This window comes from Dermacentor albipictus, chromosome 2, assembly GCF_038994185.2.
Source record: "Dermacentor albipictus isolate Rhodes 1998 colony chromosome 2, USDA_Dalb.pri_finalv2, whole genome shotgun sequence".
Lineage (NCBI taxonomy): Eukaryota > Metazoa > Arthropoda > Arachnida > Ixodida > Ixodidae > Dermacentor > Dermacentor albipictus.
The window spans coordinates 69235110-69258157 of record NC_091822.1 but is presented as its reverse complement, the minus strand read 5'-3'; the positions used below and the strand labels follow the sequence as shown (position 1 = coordinate 69258157).

General features: G+C 53.0%; 5 non-coding genes across 5 annotated transcripts; all 5 read left to right on the top strand.

Moving 5' to 3' along the window:
* Window positions 1-91: 91 nt before the first annotated feature.
* TRNAA-UGC (transfer RNA alanine (anticodon UGC)) lies at window positions 92-163 on the top strand. Its single transcript has one exon. It is a non-coding gene; the product is annotated as a tRNA-Ala (tRNA).
* Window positions 164-459: 296 nt separating this feature from the next.
* Window positions 460-531, top strand: TRNAA-CGC (transfer RNA alanine (anticodon CGC)). Its single transcript has one exon. It is a non-coding gene; the product is annotated as a tRNA-Ala (tRNA).
* Window positions 532-6070: 5539 nt separating this feature from the next.
* On the top strand, window positions 6071-6142 carry TRNAA-UGC (transfer RNA alanine (anticodon UGC)). Its single transcript has one exon. It is a non-coding gene; the product is annotated as a tRNA-Ala (tRNA).
* A 296-nt stretch (window positions 6143-6438) lies between these two features.
* On the top strand, window positions 6439-6510 carry TRNAA-UGC (transfer RNA alanine (anticodon UGC)). Its single transcript has one exon. It is a non-coding gene; the product is annotated as a tRNA-Ala (tRNA).
* Window positions 6511-11614: 5104 nt separating this feature from the next.
* Window positions 11615-11686, top strand: TRNAA-CGC (transfer RNA alanine (anticodon CGC)). Its single transcript has one exon. It is a non-coding gene; the product is annotated as a tRNA-Ala (tRNA).
* The last annotated feature ends 11362 nt before the right edge of the window (window positions 11687-23048 follow it).

Genomic DNA, 23048 nt, shown 5'->3' with positions numbered 1-23048 from the left:
GCGGTTATATCACCACAGCACTGTACATAACATCCTTACGCCATCTGTATGTCTGTTTCAGTTGTCAAAGAATGGCAATAAAGAAAAAAAAGGGGGTGTAGCTCAGTGGTAGAGCGCTCGCTTTGCAAGAGAGAAGTCCCGGGTTCAAACCCCGGCACCTCCAGTGTGATGTATAATTATTATTTTTATCACTTTATTTCGCAACACGTAGTAAGAAATTCAATTGTTTCAAAAAACGATACCACGTCAACTCCACATAAACAAGTAATGCATTTCTCCCGCCGGCTTTCACGCCTCCACGTCTCAATGAGCGGCGTTTCTTTAACGATGACGCTTAGGATGACTGCAGGCACATCAGGTGTTTAGCAACATGCCTGATCGAAAGGAAGCTTTTTCCACTTTTGTCTGCTGGCTATGAAGAACAATAAATCGTCCACACGTGGCTCCGTTTATTAATCCGGGGGTGTAGCACAGTGGTAGAGCGCTCGCTTCGCATGTGAGAAGTCCCGGGTTCAAACCCCGGCACCTCCAGTGTGATGTATAATTCATATTTTTATCACTTTATCTCGCAACACGTAGTAAGCACTTCAATTGTTTCGAAAAAAGATACTACGTAAACTCCACATAAACAAGTAATGCTTTTCTCCCGACAGCTTCCACGCCTCCACATCTCAATGAGCGGCGTTTCTTTAACGATGGCGCTTAGGATGTTGCTTAGGATGACTGCAGGCACATCAGGTGTGTAGCAACAAGCCTGATCGAAAAGAAGCTTTTCCCGGTTTTGTCTGCTGGCTATGAAGACCAATAAAGCGTCCACACGTGGCTCCGTTTATTAATCCGGGGGTGTAGCTCAGTGGTCATTTCTGCATCCGGCAACCGAGCTGTTCGGATCGTAGGGCCATGGCCTCTTCGGGGCAGCGACAGCGGCCACTTTTGATCGCGGAAACAGGATTACGGAAGATGATAAGGAATATCCGTTCATTTTGCCTCAGCTGCCTAAAGGACGAGTTGCGATTAACACCGTGTTTTTGCACGGTGATGTGCGTGCGAGACCATACAAGGTCGAAGATTTCAGGGACGCTCTACTGCCAACGGGCCTCTTACCGGACGTGGTATGCATAGGGGCGTACCAGATAAACCATGTCTGGGCGGTGACCCTGAATGATGCGACTGCGACGAAAAGACTAGTTTCCCTAAAGGACCTACAAGTGAAGGGACGACGGTGCGTCATCGTTGACCCGCAGGACCAGCAGGTGAAGCTTAGGCTTCACTGGCTGCTGTACGGCGTTGCCGACGAGGACGTCCGGACTGCTTTCGCGGCTTTCGGCAAGGTGGAGGAGGTGAGCCGGGAGCGGTGGCGAGTCGAAGGCATGGGAAACAAGACGTCAACCACCCGGACGGTGCTCCTCAAGCTAAAGAACGGCGTCAAAGTTGAGGACCTTCCTCATCAGGTCCGCGTCGGCGGAGAGTTGGCCTTGGTGGTCGTGCCCGGTCGACCCATGCAGTGCCTGCGCTGCCATGGCACGGGGCACGTCCGCCGAGAGTGCAACGTACCGCGCTGTTCCAGGTGCAAACGTTTCGGGCATGTTGACGCTGACTGCGTCAAATCCTACGCCGCCGTGACAGGACCAGCAGCGAGGGACGTTGCGGCTGAACACGTCATGGACGTGGTCGAGACGGAAGACGCCGCCAAAGGAACCGGAGACTCGGTTTCGACAGGGACACTCAGAGGGTCATCTACCGCCGGTGCTGAAGGCATGGTGGCTGAGGCTGACGAGAATACGGACAAACCGGTGCAGGTCCTGCCAGCAGTGAGCCTTGCTACGGGGGGCGTTAACGAAGACACACCCGACAACGACACGACGGCAATGCTGCAGGCCAAGGAAGTCAACGACGATGAGCGGACTGGGACTCCTGGTGCCCCAGTCAAACGCCCCCACGACGATACCAAGGACAGGGACGGTGGTGCCACCAGCACCAGCGAGGGGCCGCCGACGAAGACGCCACAAGGAAGATGGATGGGCTACAAGCCAAAGCCTAATGTACCACCTGAAAGGAAGCCTTTGAGCAAAACGGTCTCGCCTAACGACACGAACAAGCCGGGAGGTCCCGGAGGCGGCTAGCCGAGGGCTAGTCGTGAACGGTAAGCACCATGCTCCGGGCCTGCTTTTCTCGCTAGCTTAAGATGGCTGAGATACCGTCCCTTATTATTGCAACATTGAACGTGCGAGGGCTGGCGGCTAGTCGTAGGCAAAATCAGGTCCTGCGGTTGATCACTGACCACAACCTAGACGTACTAGCCGTCCAAGAGACTAAGGTTGATGGAGAGGAGCAGACCGGGAGCATGGTGCGACGATTCACGCACAGATATTTTGCGGTGGTTAGCCATTCGGTAGGCAACACCGGTGGTTGCATTCTGTTCGTCAAGAAGCTACCTGGACTGCAGATTCAAAGTGTATTTTCCTGCGAATCTGGAAGGATTGTTTTCTGCAATGTTTTGATAGGTAATGTTGAATTCCGCGTCATATGCGTGCACGCTCCGAATTCAGTGGAGGAGCGTGTCTTGTTTTTTTCTAACCTTTCTAATCATGTCCATTGTGATAAGCGCATTATTCTATTAGGGGATTTTAACTGTGTGTTGAATGCCAGAGACCGAGTGAATAATGCCGGTGTGCGGGATAACAGTTGCAGCGTATTATCAAAACTAATAGGTGAAAATGAACTTGACGATGTTTTCGATTGTCTGGAAGGGGGACGTGAAGTTTCTTTTACTCGTTTTCAAGGCAGTAGTCATGCAAGACTGGATCGAATGTACATATCGTTGGACACGATTCCAATGTGCCACAGTTATTGTGTAGTGCCCGTGTCGTTTTCGGACCACTGCCTCGTTAAATGTCATATAGGTATAGTGAAAACGAAACATGCTTTTAATTGGGATCTGTGGAAAATGAATGACTTGTTACTAAGTGATCAGTGCTTTGTAAAAGCAGTAATGGATGCGGTTAACGAAGTATTCGATGATGCAACAGAAACAATAACAGAGAAGTGGGAATGTTTTAAACAGAAGGTTAAAATTAAAGCCATAGAAAGATCGAGTTGCATAAAATTCGAGAAGGAAACGAAAGAAAAGGGCTTAAGAAGACTGCTTGAGCAGCTGATAACGCTTGAGTGTAGAGAGCCTGGTACATATAAAGACGACGTGCGAAACATCAAGGAAAAACTTGAACGGTTCGACAAAGAGCGTTATCAAGGCGCCATCGTGCGTGCGCGTGCACATGCACTAGCGGCAGGGGAGACGCCCACTAAAAGGGCGCTGGGTCTTGAGAAGGCGCACGGACGGCGAAACCACATCGATGAAATTCTAATGAACGGGACTGTCGTTGAAGACAATGAGAGCATTGGGAGTGCCTTTTCCGAGTATTACCAGTCGCTCTTTGCATATCAGGAAGCGAATGTAGATGGTTTTAAAGCGCATTTTCTTACTCGCATGCCGCGAATAAGTGATGATTTCAAAGAAGGATTAGAAGCCAAAATACATGAGTGGGAAGTCGAAAAGGCAATCGACGATTTGAACCCGGGAAAGTCGCCTGGACCTGATGGTCTCTGCGCTGGGTGGTGTAAGGCATTTAAGAGAGAATTGGCTCCATTGTTGGCAGATGTATTCAATGGCGCGTATCAGCAGAAATGTTTGCTCCCTTCCTTTGGAAAAGCGCACACCATACTAATACCCAAGAGTGATGAAATAGATAAACTAAAATTAGTGTCATTCTATAGGCCAATACCCCTAACAAATGTTGATTACAAGCTATTTATGAAGATTTTAGCTACCAGACTCCAAGGCGTCATCAAAGAAATAGTCGGAGACCACCAAACCTGTGGCATCAGAGGGCGAACTATTTTTTCTAACATTCATAAGATGCGAAGTGTTCTCGAGTGCTGTGACGTCACCGGAGGTGGCGTTGCAGTTCTTCAGCTCGATCTCGAGAAAGCTTTCGATTGTGTCGCGCATGTTATTTTGTTTGCCATCTTGGATCACGTTAATGTCGGTTCCATCATCACTGAGGGTGTGGCCTTGGCGTACAAGAATTGCACAACCAGATTATTTGTTAATTTGTCACTGGGGGCCCCCATTAACATTATGCGTTCAGTGCGCCAAGGCTTTCCCCTCAGTCCACTTCTGTTTGCTATTTATATAGAGGCCATGTGTGTGGCAATAAACGAAAATGACAAAATACGTGGTTTTAGATTGGCAGCGACAGAAGTGAAGCTACTGGCGTATGCAGACGACATTGCAGTGTGTTGCACAGATAAACCAAGTGTAACCGAAGCAATATCTGTAGTAAATCATTTCTGTGAAGTCACGGGTAGCAGAGTAAATTGGAGCCAATCCCTCGGGCTGTGGCACGGGGACTGGCTTTCCGCACCGGACTATTTCGCGAGTGTGAGCTGGGTGAAAACTCCGATGAGGTATCTCGGTGTTCCCTTAGACAGTTATAATAGCAGTGATGAATATTGGAGGAACCAAACAAGTGACATGAAAGAAAAAGCAGAGAAATGGAAAGGTACTAACCTGTCTGTTTTCGCAAGAGCGACAGTGTGTAACATCTTTTTAATTGCCAAGTTGTATTATGTTATGCAAGCGTTGTATTGTTCTAGACTAAACGTGCAAAGGCTGCACAGAGTGTTTGCGGTTTTCATATGGGGTTCAACATGGGAAAGGTGCAGCCGAACAAATTTGTTTAGAAGAGTGAAAGACGGAGGTGTGGGATTAGCCCATCTTTTTGTTCGACAACTGGTCAACCGATTTTTCTGTTTCCGCGATGTGCGTGACCCTTTTCTTCGCACGATATGTCCGCTCAGATTAAGCAACACATTGCCGACACATGTTGCCACAACGGCAAGTATGAATGGAACACTTCGTGGCTATCTTAAGGAAGTTGCCGACAGTGTCCGTTTCCTTACTGTTCGGTTTTCAAATGATTACCTATGTCAAGTGAACAGGAAAACGCTGTATAAAGATGTGTGTGATATTGTATTCCCATTGCCGCTATACAGAGCCATATACAGTGGAGGTCAAGGACAGGACGTTCTTAAACGGGTGAAACGCATGCAGGTGCCACCAGGGGTAAAATCCTTTTTTTTAAGCTCCACACCGGAACCCTGTCCGTGAAGACGTTTATGGAAGAACGAGGCTGTCTCGTACCTTGGGGTCCTCACTGCTTGATCTGCAAGAAGCCCGAAACCATAGATCACGTATTCTTGCACTGCTGGGCTGCTGTGTTCTTTTGGGATGTCTTGCAGCGAACCCTGAAGAAAGAATTGCCTGTAAACCCCCAAGGGATCAGGTATCTGCATATTAAGGATGAAGACGGCGTCCCATATGACTTCATTATGTTGAATGCTCTCCACTGTATATGGCGGTCTCGAATGGCTGGGTACCACTGCGATCCCGACGCACGGTCGGTTCACATATATTTCAGAGAATGTATGTCGCGGTTTGTTGACGTATAGAAAATGCAAGAATGTGCACCGGATTGGCTGTCGACGCTAGAAGCTCTCAAAGCCATGAAGGAATTTTAATTTGACAAGGCCGATCCTATACGGACGGATGGCATTACAGTAATTTTTTTTCGCTGTTTTGCATTTCTGAGATGTAATATTTGTATTTTCTGTGTTATGTCAAAGACCGGCATTAAATAAAAAAAAGGGTGTAACTCAGTGGTAGAGCGCTCGCTTCGCATGTGGGAAGTCCCGGGTTCAAACCCCGGCACCTCGTGTGGTGTATAAGTGAATTTTTTATCACTTTATTTCGCAACACTTAGTAAGCAATTCAACTATTTAAAATAACGATACTACGTCGATTCCACATAAACAAGCAATACATGCATTTCTCGCGCTGGCATCCACGTCGCCACAAGCGCCGTTTTTTTCACGACAATGCTTAGGATGACTGCAGGCACATCCGGTGTGCAGCAACAAGCCTGATCGAAAGGAAGCTTTTTCCACTTTCTAGTGGCTGCTGGATGTGAAGAACAATAAATGGTCCACACAAGACTCCGTTTATTGTTCCGGGGGTGTAGCTCAGTGGTAGAGCGCTCGCTTTGCATGTGAGAAGTCCTGGGTTCAAACCCCGGCACCTCCAGTGTGGTATATAATTGAATTTTTTATCACTTTATTTCGCAACACTTAGTAAGCAATTCAACTATTTAAAATAACGACACTACGTCGATTCCACATAAACAAGCAATACATGCATTTCTCGCGCTGGCATCCACGTCGCCACAAGCGCCGTTTTTTTCACGACAATGCTTAGGATGACTGCAGGTACATCAGGTGTGCAGCAACAAGCCTGATCGAAAGGAAGCTTTTTTCAATTTCTAGTGGCTGCTGGATGTGAAGAACAATAAATGGTCCACACAAGACTCCGTTTATTGTTCCGGGGGTGTAGCTCAGTGGTAGAGCGCTCGCTTTGCATGTGAGAAGTCCCGGGTTCAAACCCCGGCACCTCCAGTGTGGTATATAATTGAATTTTTTATCACTTTATTTCGCAACACTTGGTAAGCAATTCAACTATTTAAAAGAACGATACTACGTCGATTCCACATAAACAATAAATACTTGCATTTCTCGCGCTGGCATCCACGCCTCCACGTCGCCACAAGCGCCATTTCTTTGACGACAACGCTCAGGATGACTGCAGGTACATCAGGTGTGTAGCAAGAAGCCTGACCGAAAGGAAGATTTTTCCGCTTTCTAGTGGCTGCAGGATGTGAAGAACAATAAATCGTCCACACAAGACTCCATTTATTGTTCCGGGGTGTAGCTCAGGGATTCCACTTCCGGCCGCCGAGCGTGACGGACGTGTAAATCATGGGTTCCGTAGGAGAGGCTTCAGCGGCCCAGATGGGCCGCGGTAACAGGATTTCTGCCTCGGACGATGAGTATCAAGTTGTTTTGCCTAGTCTGCCAACAGGGCGTTTTGTTTTGAATACCGTTTTTCTACACTGTGATATCAGGGCCCGCCCATACCAGGTGGAAGATTTTCGCGATGCGCTCGCTCAGTTGTCGCTCCTGCCGGAAGTGGCTGCTCTCGGGGCCTACCGTATGAGCCATGTATGGGCCGTGACCTTCAAGGACAGCGACGCAGTGAAAAAGATTGTTAGCGTTGGAGAGCTGCAGGTCAGAAAGGGCCGGTGTCTCGTCATCGACCCCGCCAACCAGGACGTACGCCTGAAAGTGCATTGGCTGCTGCCCAGCGTTCCTGACGAGGACGTACGTCTTGCCTTCGCGCCGTATGGAAAGGTCACCGACGTCGTTCGCGAGCGCTGGCGGATTCACAGCGTGGCTGATAAGAACTCAACAACAAGACTGGTTACGCTGAAGTTGAAGCCGGGCGTAAAGCTCGACGACCTTCCGCATCAGGTGAGCGTCGCCGGGGAACTAGCTCTCGTGGTTGTGCCGGGCAGGGCTCCTCTCTGCCTACGCTGCCGCGGCACGGGCGACATTCGTCGCGAGTGCCGTATTCCACGGTGTGGTGCGTGCCGACGTTTCGGTCATGAAGACAGTCAGTGCGAGCGCACGTACGCTAGCGTGACCGGACCTGTGGGCAAAGAGGACAACTCTGCCCTACTAATGGAGGAGGCGGACATGGAGACACGTCGTCCGCGCCGGGTGAAGCAGCTGACGTCGTGGCAAAGCCGGCGGTACGTCTTGAAGAAGAGGAGAAACAAGTCGCTCTGGCTATTGCCACAGGACACCAACAAGCGACTGCAGAGGGCACCGCGGCCATGCCGAATGCTGAAGAGAAGATCCCACCTGAGACGGAGGTGACCTCCTGCCTCGTCGAACCTGAAGGCATGGACACCCTCACCGGCCCAACCAGCCAAACGACGGGGAAACGGCCCCACAACCAGACCGTTAGCCGGACGGCGAAACAGGTTGGCAGCGGCGGAGACGAGCCACCGCCCAAAGCGCCAGGTATAAGGAGGTCGACCTTGAAACTGCGGCCGAACCTTGCGGTCGATCCACGGCAGGCGCGTAAACCGCTTCCGTAATTCCGTGCTGTCAAGTTCGAGTGGGGTAGGCGGGTTGGTGAGTGCAATGGCCGTCATCCTGAGCGCTAGTTATTTAGAACCTTGCCAGGAAGGGGGGCCCAAGTTGCACTTGAGTGTCCTTTCCGGAAGGTCGAGTTGCGTCTCCTTTCGAGGCATTAGACGTGGTTACCGGCGCACCTTTATGAGCACTCATCCTTGTGTAACTGTGATGGGCACCATTATACCGTGTAGCCATGGTGGTTAATATTGAAGAAACGCTACGTGTAGCCACGTTAAATGTAAGAGGGCTCAGTGCAAGAAGGCGGCAATGTCAGCTAAGTCGTCTCCTCTTGGCATTTCTGTGCAATCAGTGTTTTCGTGTGAAACTGGGCGTCTCTTAGTGGCTGAGTTTTGTTTTCGTGATGTGGATTATCGTGCTATTTGTATGTATGCCCCGAATGTTGAAACGGATCGTCAATCTTTCTTTGAGCGTCTTGAAGCGTACGTAAACTTTTCCAAGGTCGTAATACTGCTGGGAGATTTTAACTGTGTTTGCTGTACTGCAGACCGAGCAAAATGTTCACGCGTTCGTGATAAGAGTGCTGAATTTCTAAACGCAGTGGTGCATGATTATGACCTGGAAGATGTGGGTAGTGTTTTTGCCAGCGGTACTCGCCCGTGATTTACCCACTTCCAGCGTGATAGCCACGCTCGATTAGATTATACGTGTCAGCCGAATTAGTGCACCTATGTTGTGAACATGATGTGCAAGCTGTAGCATACAGCGATCACTGTTTGGTAATTGCCACGTTCGGTAAAAGACAAAGAAAACACACCTTTAACTGGGATCTTTGGAAAATGAATGCGCAGTTGTTACATGACGATGATTTTGTCGATGCTGCAGTGAAGGAACTAGAAAACCTGACTTCAGCCAAGCCAGTAAGCTTTGCCATTCAATGGGAAGAATTGAAACAGAGAGTCAAAATGTTGGCCATTCAAAGAAGCAGTGTCATTAGACACAAGCAGAAACAAGCAGAAACAAATATTCGCCAGCAACTGCAATTTTTTATCAGCATGGAAAATCTCGAGCCTGGTGTGTATGTTGACGAATTAAAGAAAGTGAAAACTGAACTAGAAAGGATAGATACAGAAAAATATAAAGCCGCACATGTGAGATCAAGGTCTGAGAAGTTGTGGGCGGGAGAAATTCCAACGAAACGAGCCTTATCAGAGGAGAAAAGGTACGCATGTCGGAAGGAAATCTGCCAGCTAGCTAAAGGCAATCAGGTTACGCGCGACAAAAATGACATCAAACAAGGGATCGCCGATCACTTTAAAGCAATAATAGGTCACCCGCGGGACCTTAAAGATAGCTACGAAAAAGAATTTCTCTCATTGATTCCAAAGCTCGATGAAGGAGTTAGGACACGTCTGGAACTACTAATAAGCCTGAGTGAGATAGAGTGCGCAATAGATGAGTTGTCCATCGGTAAAGCACCTGGGCCCGATGGCTTGGGAGCCACTTTCTATAAAACCTTCAAGTCTGCATTGGCCCACGTTCTTCACGAAGTTATAAGTGAAGCGTTTGAGCGAAAAAGATTGCCCTTGTCTTTCAGAATCTCATATATCGTGCTAATTCCGAAGAGTGATGATGAAGAAAAACTTTTGTTGCCAGGGTCATATCGCCCGATAACTCTAGCCAACGTCGACTATAAAATATTCACGAAAGCTTTGGCCAAACGACTACAAAGTGTAATTAAAACATTGGTAGGGCCGCACCAGACTTGTGGCATTAAAGGCCGCAGTATCACAACAAATGTACACGTGGCCCGAAGTGTGCATGAGTGTTGCGACGCGATTGGCGACCACGTCGCGATGATGCAGATCGATTTGGCAAAGGCTTTCGACCTCGTCTCGCACAAGGCTTTGTTCTGCATACTGGAACATGCGAATGTTGGCAACGTCATAACGGAAGGCGTCATGATGGCGTACAGAGAATGCTCAACGCACATTATTGTTAATGGGGAGCTCACCGATAGCTTTCGCGTGCGCTCGTCTGTGCGGCAAGGGTGCCCACTATCGCCCCTTCTATTTGCTGCTTATTTCGAACCACTCTGTTTGGCGATCAGAAATAACGAGCGCATAGCATGCTATCGGCTGCAGGCAGCACGCGTAAAAATCTTGGCATATGCCGACGATATCGCGATTTTCTGCACAAACAAAGCGAGCATTAAGGAGGCCACGACTGTCGTTGAAAAGTTCTGCGACCCAACTGGAGCCCAGATAAACTGGGATAAGAGTTACGGCTTCTGGCATGGTAGTTGGAAAGACACGCCGGAGGCCCTTTATCGATTGAAGTAGCCGTCGTTACCAGCGCAGTACTTGGGTGTGCCTCTCGGAAGTTACCGTGAACCTGAATCGTACTGGCTCGATCAAGCTTCGAAAGCAAAGGAAAAGGCTGACGGGTGGAGAGGAAAGCAGTTGTCAATGTTTTCTAGAGCCACTGTCTGCAACCTCTTTTTAGTATCTGAGATATGGTACGTTATGAATGTGTTGTGTGCTGTGAGGGTAAGCGTACAAAAAATTCACCGAGTTTTCGCTACATTTATTTGGGCGTCTACCTGGGAGCGGATGAGTCGAACGAACTTGTTCCTCCCTGTCAAGAAAGGTGGGCTTAGTCTAGCTCATTTGTTTCTGCGACAAGTCGTGTCACGTTTTGTGTTTTTACGGGATCAAAACGATCCGTTTCTCCGAACGGTGATACAGGTACGGCTGTGGAGACAAATACCAGGATTCATTGTTTCGACTGTTCACAACATGCCAGGAGCTGTGACTGGTTACCTGCGTGAAGTGGTATGGACATATAGGATGTTTAATGCACGTTTTTCACAGCAATACCTGTCAACCGTTACAAACAAAAAACTATACAGAGATCTCGTGGACACGATGTTCCCTGCACCTTTGTACCGTCTTCCACACCGTGGAGGCCCACGACAAGATGTCCTAACGAGATTGAAAAAAATGCCAATACGGCCGTCAGCTAAATCTTTCTTCTTCAAATTACACACAAACACACTTCCCGTTATGACCTGGCTTCATGGAAAGGGTGTATTCATCCCCTGGACCACCGACTGCTTATTATGCAAAAAACCGGAAACTATAGAACATGCATTCCTAGACTGCTGGGACGCCATCTTTCACTAGGATGTTCTGCAGAGAACATTGAAAAAACACTTACCCATAGACCCATATGGAATACGCTTTTTACCGATTGATAACACCGAGGATGTCCCGTATGACCGTATTATGGTCCTGAGCCTCCACGCAATGTGGAAAACTAGACTGCAATTCCAAAACTGAGACATTGTTGTTCGACCGACTCGGGAAAATTTCATTGAGAGTGTCGTGTGTGTGAGAGATGGTTTCAAAGCGCTGCCTGATCCACCGCAATGGATCTCTGTATTTGATGAATTAGCGATGTTGAAAAGATTTTAGTACCGTGTTGACCAAAGTGTGGCTCACACGTTTTATCCTTTGTAAACCATGATTTAGAACGTCGAAGTCGGCAATAAAGAAAAAAAGGGGGTGTAGCTCAGTGGTAGAGCGCTCGCTTCGCATGTGAGAAGTCCCGGGTTCAAACCCCGGCACCTCCAGTGTGGTGTATAATTGAATTTTTTATCACTTTATTTCGCAACACTTAGTAAGCAATTCAACTATTTAAAATAACTATACTACGTCGATTCCACATAAACAAGCAATACTTGCATTTCTCGCGCTGATATCCACGCCTCCACGTCGCCACAAGCGCCATTTTTTTCACGACAACGCTTAGGATGACTGCAGGCACATCAGGTGTGCAGCAACAAGCTTGATCTAAAGGAAGCTTTTTCCACTTTCTAGTGGCTGCTGGATGTGAAGAACAATAAATGGTCCACACAAGACTCCGTTTATTGTTCCGGGGGTGTAGCTCAGCATTCTGCTTCCGGCAGCCGAGCTGAGCGGTCAGCAGAATCACGGGCTCCAGTGGAGCAGCGGCGGCGGCAACTTTTGGTCGCGGAAACAGGATCACCGACAACGATAATGAGTATCCGTTTATTCTGCCTCAGCTGCCGAAAGGACGAGTGGCTTTGAACACCGTGTTTTTACACGGTGATGTACGTGCCAGACCATACAAGGTCGAAGATTTTAGAGAGGCCCTACTGCCGGCGGGACTGATGCCGGACGTGGTATGCATAGGCGCGTACCAGATCAACCACGTCTGGGCGGTGACCCTGACTGATGCCACTGCGACGAAATGCCTCATGGCCTTCAAAGAACTGCAAGTGAAGGGACGACGGTGCGTCATCGTGGACCCACAGGACCAGCAGGTGAAGCTTCGGCTTCACTGGCTGCTGTACGGCGTTGCCGACGAGGAGATCCGGACTGCTTTCGCGGCTTTCGGCAAGGTGGAGGAGGTGAGCCGGGAACGGTGGCGCGTCCATGGCATGGGCGACAAGACTTCGACCACCAGGACTGTGCTCCTCAAGCTGAAAAGCGGCGTCAAGGTGGAGGACCTTCCTCATCAGGTTCGCGTCGGTGGAGAGTTGACATTGGTGGTCGTGCCCGGTCGACCCATGCAGTGCCTGCGCTGCCAAGGCACGGGGCACGTCCGCCGGGCGTGCAAAGTCCCGCGCTGTTCCAGGTGCAGACGTTTCGGCCACGTTGACGCTGACTGCGTCAAATCCTACGCCGCCGTGACAGGTCCAGCAGCGAGTGACGTTGCGGCTGAGCACGTCATGGACGTGGTCGAAACGGAGGACGCCGCCAAGGGAACGGAAGACGTGGTTTCCACAGGGACACTCAGCGGGTCATCGACTGCCGGCGCAGAAGGCTCAGTAGCTGAGACTGCCGATAAGGCGGGCAAGCCGGTACAGGACCTCCCTGCAGTGAGCCGTCCTACGGGGGGCGTTAACGAAGAGACGCCCAACAACGACACGACGGCATTGCTGCAGCACAAGGATGTCAACGACGGTGAGCGGACTGGGACTCTCGGTGCCCCAGTCAAGCGCCCCCACGACGAGACCAAAGAAAGGGAGGGCGGTGCGACGAGTACAAGCGAGGGGCCGCCGCCCAAGGCGCCTCAAGGAAGGCGGATAGGCTACAAGCCAAAGCCGAATCTAACACCCGAAAGGAAACCTGCGGGCAAAACGCCATCGCCTAACGACACCAACAAGCCGGGAGGTCCCGGAGGCGGCTAGCCGAGGGCTAGTCGTGAACGGTAAGCACCATGCTCCGGGCCTGCTTTTCCCGCTAGTTGAAAATGGCTGAAATACCGTCCCTTATTATTGCCACATTGAACGTGCGAGGGTTGGCGGCTAGTCGTAGGCAAAGCCAGGTCCTACGGTTGGCCACTGACCACAACATAGACGTACTAGCCGGCCAAGAGACTAAGGTTGACGGAGAGGAGCAGACCGGGAGCATGGTGCGACGATTCACGCACAGATATTTTGCGATGGTTAGCCATGCGATAGGCACGTCCGGGGGGTGCATTCTGTTCATTAAGAAGCTGCCTGGACTGCAGATTCAAAGTGTATTTTCCTGCGAATCTGGAAGGATTGTTTTTTGTGATGTTTTGATATGCGAGGTTGAATTCCGTGTCATATGCGTGTATGCTCCGAATTCAGTGGAGGAGCGTGTCTTGTTTTTTTAGAACCTTTCTAAGTATGTCCGTTGTGAGAAGCGCGTTATGTTGTTAGGGGACTTTAATTGTGTGTTGAATGCCATAGATAGAGTGAATAATGCCGGTGTGCGAGACAAAAGCTGTAGCGTATTATCAAAACTAATAGCGGAAAATGAACTTGACGATGTTTACCAGTGCCTGGAAGGGGGGCGGGAAGTTTCTTTTACTCGTTTTCAAGGCAGTAGTCATGCAAGACTGGATCGAATGTACATATCGTTGGACACGATTCCAATGTGCCACAGTTATTGTGTAGTGCCCGTGTCGTTTTCGGACCACTGCCTCGTTAAATGTCATATAGGCATAGTGAAAACGAAACATGCTTTTAATTGGGATCTGTGCAAAATGAATGCCTTGTTACTAAACGATCAGGGGTTTGTAAAAGCAGTAAGGGATGCGGTTAATGAAATATTCGATGATGCAACCGAAACAGTAACAGAGAAGGGGGAATGTTTTAAACAGAAGGTTAAAATTAAAGCCATAGAAAGATCGAGTTGCATAAAATTCGAGAGGGAAATGAAAGAAAAGGGCTTAAGAAGAGTGCTTGAGCAACTGATAACACTTGAGTGTAGAGAACCTGGTACGTACTGTGGTCTCCACCTATATAGCGGTGCTCCGCCGGGAGTCACCTAGACCACCGCGCGGGTCCGAGGATCCGAGCCCCTCAGGGGGACGATCAGCTCAGCCGCGTGTGTAGCGTGTGCCCGAAGCGGACGCTCGTTCTGTCTCCTATGGGAGCGAAACAGAGCGCCGCAAGGAGAAGGCCCAGAGTACAAGGAAGGCGTTTATTGTACGACCACCTTGGCGTTTCGGATATCTGTATACACCCGTTTCGGCGCGGGGCTCATGAGCCGAAGCTCCCGCAAGTCAAGGGGTGACACTCAGCTATCTCAAAACGCGGTAGCACGCCGCTATACGGGAGGATGGCTCCCAACGACCGTGCTACCAGGGCAACGTTCTTTCAGCTCGGGGTAGCCTCCGAGGGCGACTCGGCGCAGTACGACCGCGCACGTCAAGTGAGCCGCGTCTCTTTGGCGTAGCCTTCAGAACAGGAGCAGCGAATAGGTACGCAACCGCCTCGGGTCGAGGACCTTCGGCGAGACCGGCCAACCAAAGGGATGACCGGGAGAATGGGAAGTCAGTACGCACCGTTTCGCTGTCCGAGAGCTTCTCCCCGCGTTGCCGCTCCTCGGTCGACTTGAGTCGCCAGGAGAGAGGGAACGCGGGTTCCCGCCCAAACAGACCAATCGGGTGAGCCCCTGGACCGTTCGGGGGCGGACGGCAACAAGTGCCGTTCGGCGCCCTCGGAGGAATGAGAGAGGGGGAAAGCGGTGGACCGCGCGCGCGAAGTTCAAAAGCGAGCTCGCCGCGCTGGGTTCCTATGCCCAAAACGTGCTGTGCTATGGCGCTGCAACGAAATGGGCTACGCAGTCCCCACACTCTCCCCTCCTAAATCGCCCTCCCACCGGTCTGACGTGGTCAGACTAGCGGGGCGCGCGCAAACCTCAGCTCAGCCCAAACAAATTTCTATAATTGCTCTTAACTAGTGCCATGCATGTCTACACTAAAATAACCATAAAATAAAAAATAATTACTGATAGCTACAATGAAAACACGAACCGAAACCATCTTATAAACTTACAATAGTATAATATCATTATAAGTCACGGCATATACAAAAGGCAAAACACACACGCAAATAAACAAACAAAAACAGAACAAAAACAGCAATACAGAAGTGGGGGGGGGAAACGATAATAATGTTTCACCCCAACGAAGATTATTTACAGTTACACACAGAAACGCGTATATTATAGTAAAGTTAAACACAAAACACAAAATGATAACACAATAAAACAACATGATAATAATATTGGCGGCCCGGACAAGGAAACTGGCACTCACGCGGTGTCCCATGGCGCTATGTTCGTGCCCACGCTCCCCTGCGCAACGCCCGGTCACGGCCACGAAAGCCCCCCCAGTTCGTGGATCAGTTCGTCAGTATGACGCGGGGGTGTGGGGGAAGCTCCGCAGCCCGTCACCTTGCCCTTGGTCTCGACGCCCGGTGCCGTATTCTCGATAGCCGCCGTCGGGGTCACCGCACCGACCATTGCCGCGAAGCCGGGGCTGTCTCGCAGGCGTTGCCGGCACAGGGCCGCCAAATCCGAGTCCGCAATCTTCGGGCCGCTTGGTGCCGGATTGCGGTCGCCAGCACCAGCCTCGAAAAGGGCCCGTTCTCGAGCCCGGTGCAGAGACCCTCGGAAATGGGTCTGCGAGTAGACCGGCGCGGCACATAGCCGGCAACAGCGGATGCCGTCCGGAAGAGGGAACTGCGCTGCGGCCGAGCCGCTCGTTTCGGCCACCGTGTGCCCGCGGAATGGATGGGGCGCCAGGCTCACCTGCCTATCTCGGCGAACCCGCCTCTGCGTTTTCCATGGGGCGCTGCTGCAGAAGGTCAGGGGCGGCGCCCCATCCTGCTGGCACGTCCAGGTGGCCACACTCCTCGCAGCCCGGTCCTGCCGCCGAGCACTCGTCTGACCCGGCCGGCGGTTCCTCTTGGATGTCCGGCTCCGCCGAGGTGCCGGGCCAATCTCAACCCGGTCCCGTTGGGAGCCAAGCCTTTCTTTTGCGAATGGCCCTGGATGCTGCAGGTCGGAGTCGCCGCGACGGTCGCCGCTTGGGCAGGACTGCGCAGCCATCGATGTTGCACCTTGCGCCTTGAAGTCAGGGAGACAAGTGCCCGCGCACAGCGCGCAAGAGTTCCGGTGGCGCCCGGAAAAACGCGGGAAGCCTCCCCATTCGCCCGTCCATCTCGATCCCCACCGAGGCGGCCACCGATGCACACACGGCAGTACACACACACAAACGGCGGTTCAAAGTTGCTCTCAAGGAAGTGGGCCAGGACCGCCGGCGCAACCCTATCCCGTTACTCTTAGATAGGACCTATGCCATAAAACATCCCCTCCGTCAGCCGGGGGAAGCGAGGTGGGTCTCGCGTTGCGGGCCGCAGAGGGTTTCGCTCGCCCTTCCCCGGGGAGGTGCGAGTAGGGGCACAAGGTCGGGGATGCCACTGGCGACCTAGGGCGTCCAAAGAAGCGCGCACGCACACTCGCCCCGGGCACAGGCGCACTCGCACACGCACACACCACCCCCACGCAACATGTTCACAGGAATGCCGCCAGACGCGCGTACACAAAGCGGCTGCGGCCAAGTCACAGAGCCCGACAAAAGAACAACAAGCGTCTTGCGCGCCCCTTCGGCAGTCGTCCCCACAACCCCGCAACACCGTTACGACTGTCCTCCCGCATGCGCACATCCGGAAGCAACAGCCAGGCGACCGCAGCTTCCCTCTCGAGGGGAAGCTGTAGCCGACGTGCAAACTGGCCTCCCAAAAAAAACACATACAAAACAAAAACCGCGACTCCCCGCCGCGTTCCCGCGACGGCTACCGCCCCGACTGGGCCAGCGAAGAAAACCCGCGACACAGCACTGGCGGCCAGTTAACTACGCGGAAAACTGCGGTTCGCCGCTATTTACAACAAAGCAAAACAAGGACGCACACATGCTTTTGAAATTAAGAGCACTCACATGCAACAAAAATAAGTATTTACGTAGGGGCAACACGCAATAGCATATACACACTGAAATGAGCATGCACTTAGAGCAAAATTACTTAGCATGGGCTGCGGCAAGACCTCTTTTCGGGGAACGCCCGTCGAGAAAGAAGTTTGCTTACTGAGGCTGCGCGTTGCCTGAGGGCCTTCGGTGGCGGAGAGGGTCCGCCGTCCGGCGCGATATCACACAGGTGATCGCTTCCTCAGACTGTACCGTTTGTGGTTGGCCACTACGGGTGTGCCCTGTCGCTGGCGCCTTGTGCGAACGGGCTCGGGCGTGACATCGCCAGCCCGAGCGACATAGGCTTTCAGGTCTGCGACATGGGTACGACTTAGTTTCCCCGAAGGGGGACCCTTCAACAAGTACACGAGCGGAGAGCAAACTCTCTGCACTCGGTACGGACCAAGCCACTTAGGTGCCAGCGAGGCTGAGAACCCCTTACTAGCATCGCTAAGCGCGTGGTTCCGCTTCAGGACCAGATCACCCACCTTAAATGAAAGGTGGCGGTGCTTGCGATCGTACTGAGCCTTTTGCTGGGCTCTGGCCTTCGTCAAGCTCTGCCTTGCTCTGCTGAGAGCCTGACAAAGACGGTCCCGTAGCTTCGATGCGTAAGCAGAGCGGTCTGCCTGCGCCTTCTCATCCTCGTGCTGGCGGCGAATTATCCTGGTCATAGGATTCGCCAGCTCCCTTCCAAAATTGAGGAAGGCAGGAGAGAAACCAGTTGAACGATTTTCAGAGGTTCGGATGGCGAACGCGAGCTCGTTCAAGTGGTCAGCCCAATCCTTCTGGCGCTCGGCAAAGGCACAGAGCATGGGTTTGAGCGTTCTGTTCATTCGCTCTGTCAGGTTGGACTGGGGATGGTAGGGCGAAGTAGTGCGGTGATCAATTCCAAAGGAACGGCACGTCGCACCAAACACCCGAGCGGTGAAATAGGACGCATTGTCCGTGATCAGCCTTTCCGGGTAGCCGAACCGATTGAACACTTCTAGGATCTTTCCTAGCACCGCCCGTGCTGTCACTTTCCGAAGAGGAAACAGTTCAACCCATTTCGAAAAATGATCAGCAACTACCAACAAGTAGCTATACCCCTGCTTACTCCTGGGGAAAGGCCCCATTAGATCGCAGGTGGCTATCTGCCACGGACGCACACTGTCAATTGGTTTCATCAATCCAGGTGGCTTGCCTCCTCGTGATTTCACCATTTGACAGACATGGCAGGAGCGGCAATAGCGGAGTATATCCCGCCTCATGCCCGGCCAGGTCACAGTTTGGCTCAGTTTTGCAAAAACTTTGGAGCCACCCATATGACCGGCCAAGGGTTCGTCGTGAGAGAATCGCAACAGTGCGCCTCTCAGACTCTTGGGGATAACCACCTTAAAGGCGTCTACGGACTCATCATCGGTGGCTATGTACTTCAGCACGAGCCCATCATGATCCAGCAAATATGAATCCCCAGAGGCCACAGCGACACACGCTGGCTTCGCCTCCACCGCGCCCGCTGCAGTACAAGCAGCGTCTCGGCGCTCTGTCTCCCGGAGACCGTCGCTCAAAGCGCGACAAAACGGGTCATTTTGCTGGGCCGTCAGTAGCTCTTTCCGGCTGAATGCGATTCCAGTACCCACGCAGGCGGGCCTAGTCTCGTCCCCACTCAGGACTGCAGCCATCCCTACCGCCCGCGTCGGCGTCGTGGGTTCGCTTTCAAGAAGCTCCCCCTCTCGCCTACTTTGCGGCGCGCTGCTTGCCTGGATAGCGGCACGGGTTTGCCCGTTTGCGGGCTCTCCCTTCTCACCGCTCGGCGGCTCTGCCACCGTTTCGCCCCTGATACTTGCTGGCGCAAAGGCGCCGCCATCGACTGTCGCACCTAGAGGAAGGCTCCCGGTGGACAATGGAGCACGAGATAGCGCGTCAGCTACCACGTTGGTGCTCCCCTTTCGATATTGCACTGACAAGTCATAATGCTGTATCAGGAGGGCCCAGCGCGCGAGCCGGCCCGCAGGCTCACGGAGCCGCATCAGCCAGCTTAGCGCACTGTGGTCTGTTTGCACGACAAATTTCGTCCCATCAAGGTAGACATCGAACTTACGTAGTGCAAACACGATGGCGAGGCATTCCTTCTCGGTCACGGAATAATTCCTCTCCGAGGGTGTTAAGGAGCGGCTGGCAAAGGCCAGCGGTTGCAACACGCCATCAAATACCTGTAGGAGGACGGCTCCTAATCCCAAATCGCTCGCGTCAGTCTGGACAACGAACTCTCTGGTCAGGTCGGGGAGCCGGAGCTGCGCTGTCTCCGCAATGGCGCTAGACAGACGGCGAAACGCCTCTTGCTGCTCAGGTCCCCAATGCCACTCGACAGACTTTCCCAATAGCTTGGTCAAGGGTGCCTGCACTCGGGCACAGGACGGAATGAACGACCTGTAGTAGTTGGCCATTCCCAGAAAGCGGCGCAGGCCGCGTACGTCCTTTGGCACGGGGAAATCGAGTATGGCTCGAAGTTTCTCCTCGTCCGGCTCAATGGAGCCGCTGCCCAGCGTAAACCCGAGTAATTGAACTCGAGTTTGCGCGATTTGGGCTTTCGCCGGATTCAAAGTCATCCCGGCAGCCCACACCCTCTCGAGCACATCGGCAACATGGGTCAAGTGCTCTTCGAAGGTTCGTGAATAGATCACGATGTCGTCGAGGTAGCATAAGCAGTGTGACCACTTGGCTTCCCCGAGAACGCGGTCCATCAGCCTTTGAAAGGTCGCCGGACCATTACAGAGGCCAAAGGGCATACGAGTAAACTCGAACAACCCTCTGTGGCACGTGAACGCGGTCTTGCACCGGTCACGATCATCCATCCGGACCTGTAGGTAACCTTTGGAGGCATCTAGCGTAGTAAAGTACCTCGCACTGCCCAGGTTTCCTACAATGGAGCTAATCGTCGGGAGCGGGTAGGCATCCTTTCGAGTCACTCCGTTCAGACGGCGGTAGTCTACGCAAAGGCGCTGACTGCCATCTTTCTTAGGCACCAGCACAATTGGAGACGCCCAAGCACTGGAAGAGCGTCGGATAATGTCCGTCGCTAGCATCTCATCCAGCAAACCGTCAATCACCTGCCTTTTGGCCAGACTGACAGGCCTAGGGTTGCACTTCAGTGGAAGCGCATCACCGGTTTCGATCTTGTGGCTCACTAGATCGGTACAGCCAGGTAGATCGGTGAATAGCTCATCGTATTGGCGTAATAGTGACGACAACCGAGCCTTCTGTGCACCAACCAAGTGAACCGCACTGGCGGCCAACGGGTGTAGTGCCTTAACGTGCCGTGCCGCTTTATGCCAATGGGGGCTAGGAGCAGGCGAGCGCACAGCGCAGGGGCTTGCCCCCGAACTTTGCGCGCGGCACGGTCCGAACGCCTCTTCTGCACGGGCAAGGGTCGGCGCCGGCGGGCTGATGAACGGCTTAAGCGAGGAAAAAGGTCCGTCGCGATAGCCACCATTAGCAATGTCCACTACGATCCCGGTTTTCAGGAGAAAGTCCCGTCCGAGAATCACAGGAACACTGAGCCCTGGGAGGTGAATGAAACGCGTGCGTCTCAGTCGTTCCCCCCATCTGACGGTCAGCCTTGCGGCGCCTGCCGAATGGGCCACGCCTTTCGCAAGGTTAAAAGTCGTTCGGCTGTCTCTCAAGCGCACTGCGTGCTTGCTCAAATGGGAGAAAGCCTCATCGCCGAACAACGAGGCGCTAGCGCCCGTGTCCAGTAGCGCCGCAAATTCACGACCAGCAAGGGTGATCGGAATAAACGGCGCGTGCGCACCAGCATCACAGCTTGCCCGGTACGCACAGGGAGCTGACAAGGGTTCGGCCGATCGTGCGCTCACGAGCGACCGCGGTTTCCGTTTCCCTGCCTCGCCGGAGGCCTGTCAACGGTGCACTCCCTTGCCATGTGACCCCGCTGCGAACAGCGGAAACAGCGCATTCCAGCCCGATCTCGATCACGGGCTGGATCAGCTGCTCTCCTCCCGGGTTGGTTCGACGGAGTGCCGCGGGGCTCTCTGTTTTGAGGCTCCCCAACGCGATAAGACGGATGACGTCCCTTTATGCGCGTTTCGAGCGACGGCGTAGTCAAAGCCACGCGCCTCTCATAGGAGAACGGGTCCAGAGCTCGTTCGCTCAGCTCCCAGTTGTTCGTCCCGCTTGTTGCTGCACAGGCAGCCTCAGCGGGGCGCCGGGGGGAAAAGAGCATTGCTCCTCCCCACGCACAGCGCGGCTCAAGGGCCTCGCTGACCGGCGGTGGCGGGCGGTACGCACGAGTGGAGAGAATGTCCCCCTGTATGCGCTTCGCCTCGGCGGCCAGTTCCTCTAAATCACGGAACCGACTGCCACGCAGGTAGGCCGAAAAAGTCGGATGTGCCTGCCGTATCACCCGGTTGACGCGTTCCTCGTTTGAGGCTTGGGGCTCAGCGATAGAGAACAACTCTTCCATCGCTCGCACATATTCCTGCAATGACTCATCCGGAGCCTGCGTGCGTCGCTCCAGCTCTCGCCGCATTCTACCATGGTAGTCTGCGGGTAGGAATTCGCGTAGGAAGGCCACGCGAAACTCCCCGAGGTTTGCTGCTCGGTGGCCGACAAGTCGATACCACCTGGCAGCCGCATCAGTCAGTGCTGCGGGAACGACGCGTCCCAACACCTCGTGTTCATCCAATCCCATGGCTCTTTGATAATGCGCCAGGTTTTCTATGAATTCCCGGGCACTCATCAGGTCGCCGTATCCACGGTATATCGGAATGGCCAGCTTTACCGCTGGGCGAGTGAGCCTCGGCGTAGCGACAAGGGCTTTCACCGCCTCAGAGAGGGTTTGGATCATGCCTGCAGCGTTGCGCAGCAACGTGTCTGCTCCAGCTTCGCAGGAAACTGTTGGAGCGTTGCAGGTGCTCTCGAGCGAAGGAGCTATGGCTCCCAACTCGATAAGCGGCGCGGAATCCAAGGGGGTTCCGTTCGCGCCGGCCCCGGAACAAATGTGGTTCCTAGGGGGACCGTCCCGTTGTCTTCCGTCGCTACCGAGAGCGGCGGAGTCGCTTAAGCCACGTTCGGCCAGCGTTGACAAACTGGGTCGTTGCTCCGATGCTGCGCCACTGGGCGCTGCACCATGCACTCCAAAGGGAGCCTGAGAAGCAGAATTGTTTGTGGAACGGCTGGGTGCCCCACAGGGGGTCGCAGCTGACCACGGTGTCTTCTCACTGCTCAACGTGTTCGCAGCCAACGGGCAGAACTCGGAAATGGCTGAGGCCACTGTACCAATCTGCCCACCGTAAGCTCCGCAGGGAGCCGATGAAGGGCGAAGTGGCAACATACTGCCGCTAGCTCCACTGGGAACAGCTGTAGGCAGCGGTGCCGACACACACGGTTCGGGGAGCGCCAGGGCTCCGTTCCCGTACTGAGCTACGTCCACTCCAGTGGGAGCGGTATCATAGCGCCTCGCTGTCGTGCTCACCCCACTGGGGGCGGCAGTACGCGAGCGTGAGTTTATGCTCGGCTCGAGGGGGGACAAGGCCCCGGTCTCGCGCAAAGCAACGTCTGCTAACGTAATGAGGGGACAACGGCCGCTCTGGTTAGCAGACATGGTGCGGTCAGCCAGATCGCTCAGGCGTTAAGGCTTTCCGAATGAGTTGCCAGAAATGTGCAGGTACGCAAAATTCGTGAAG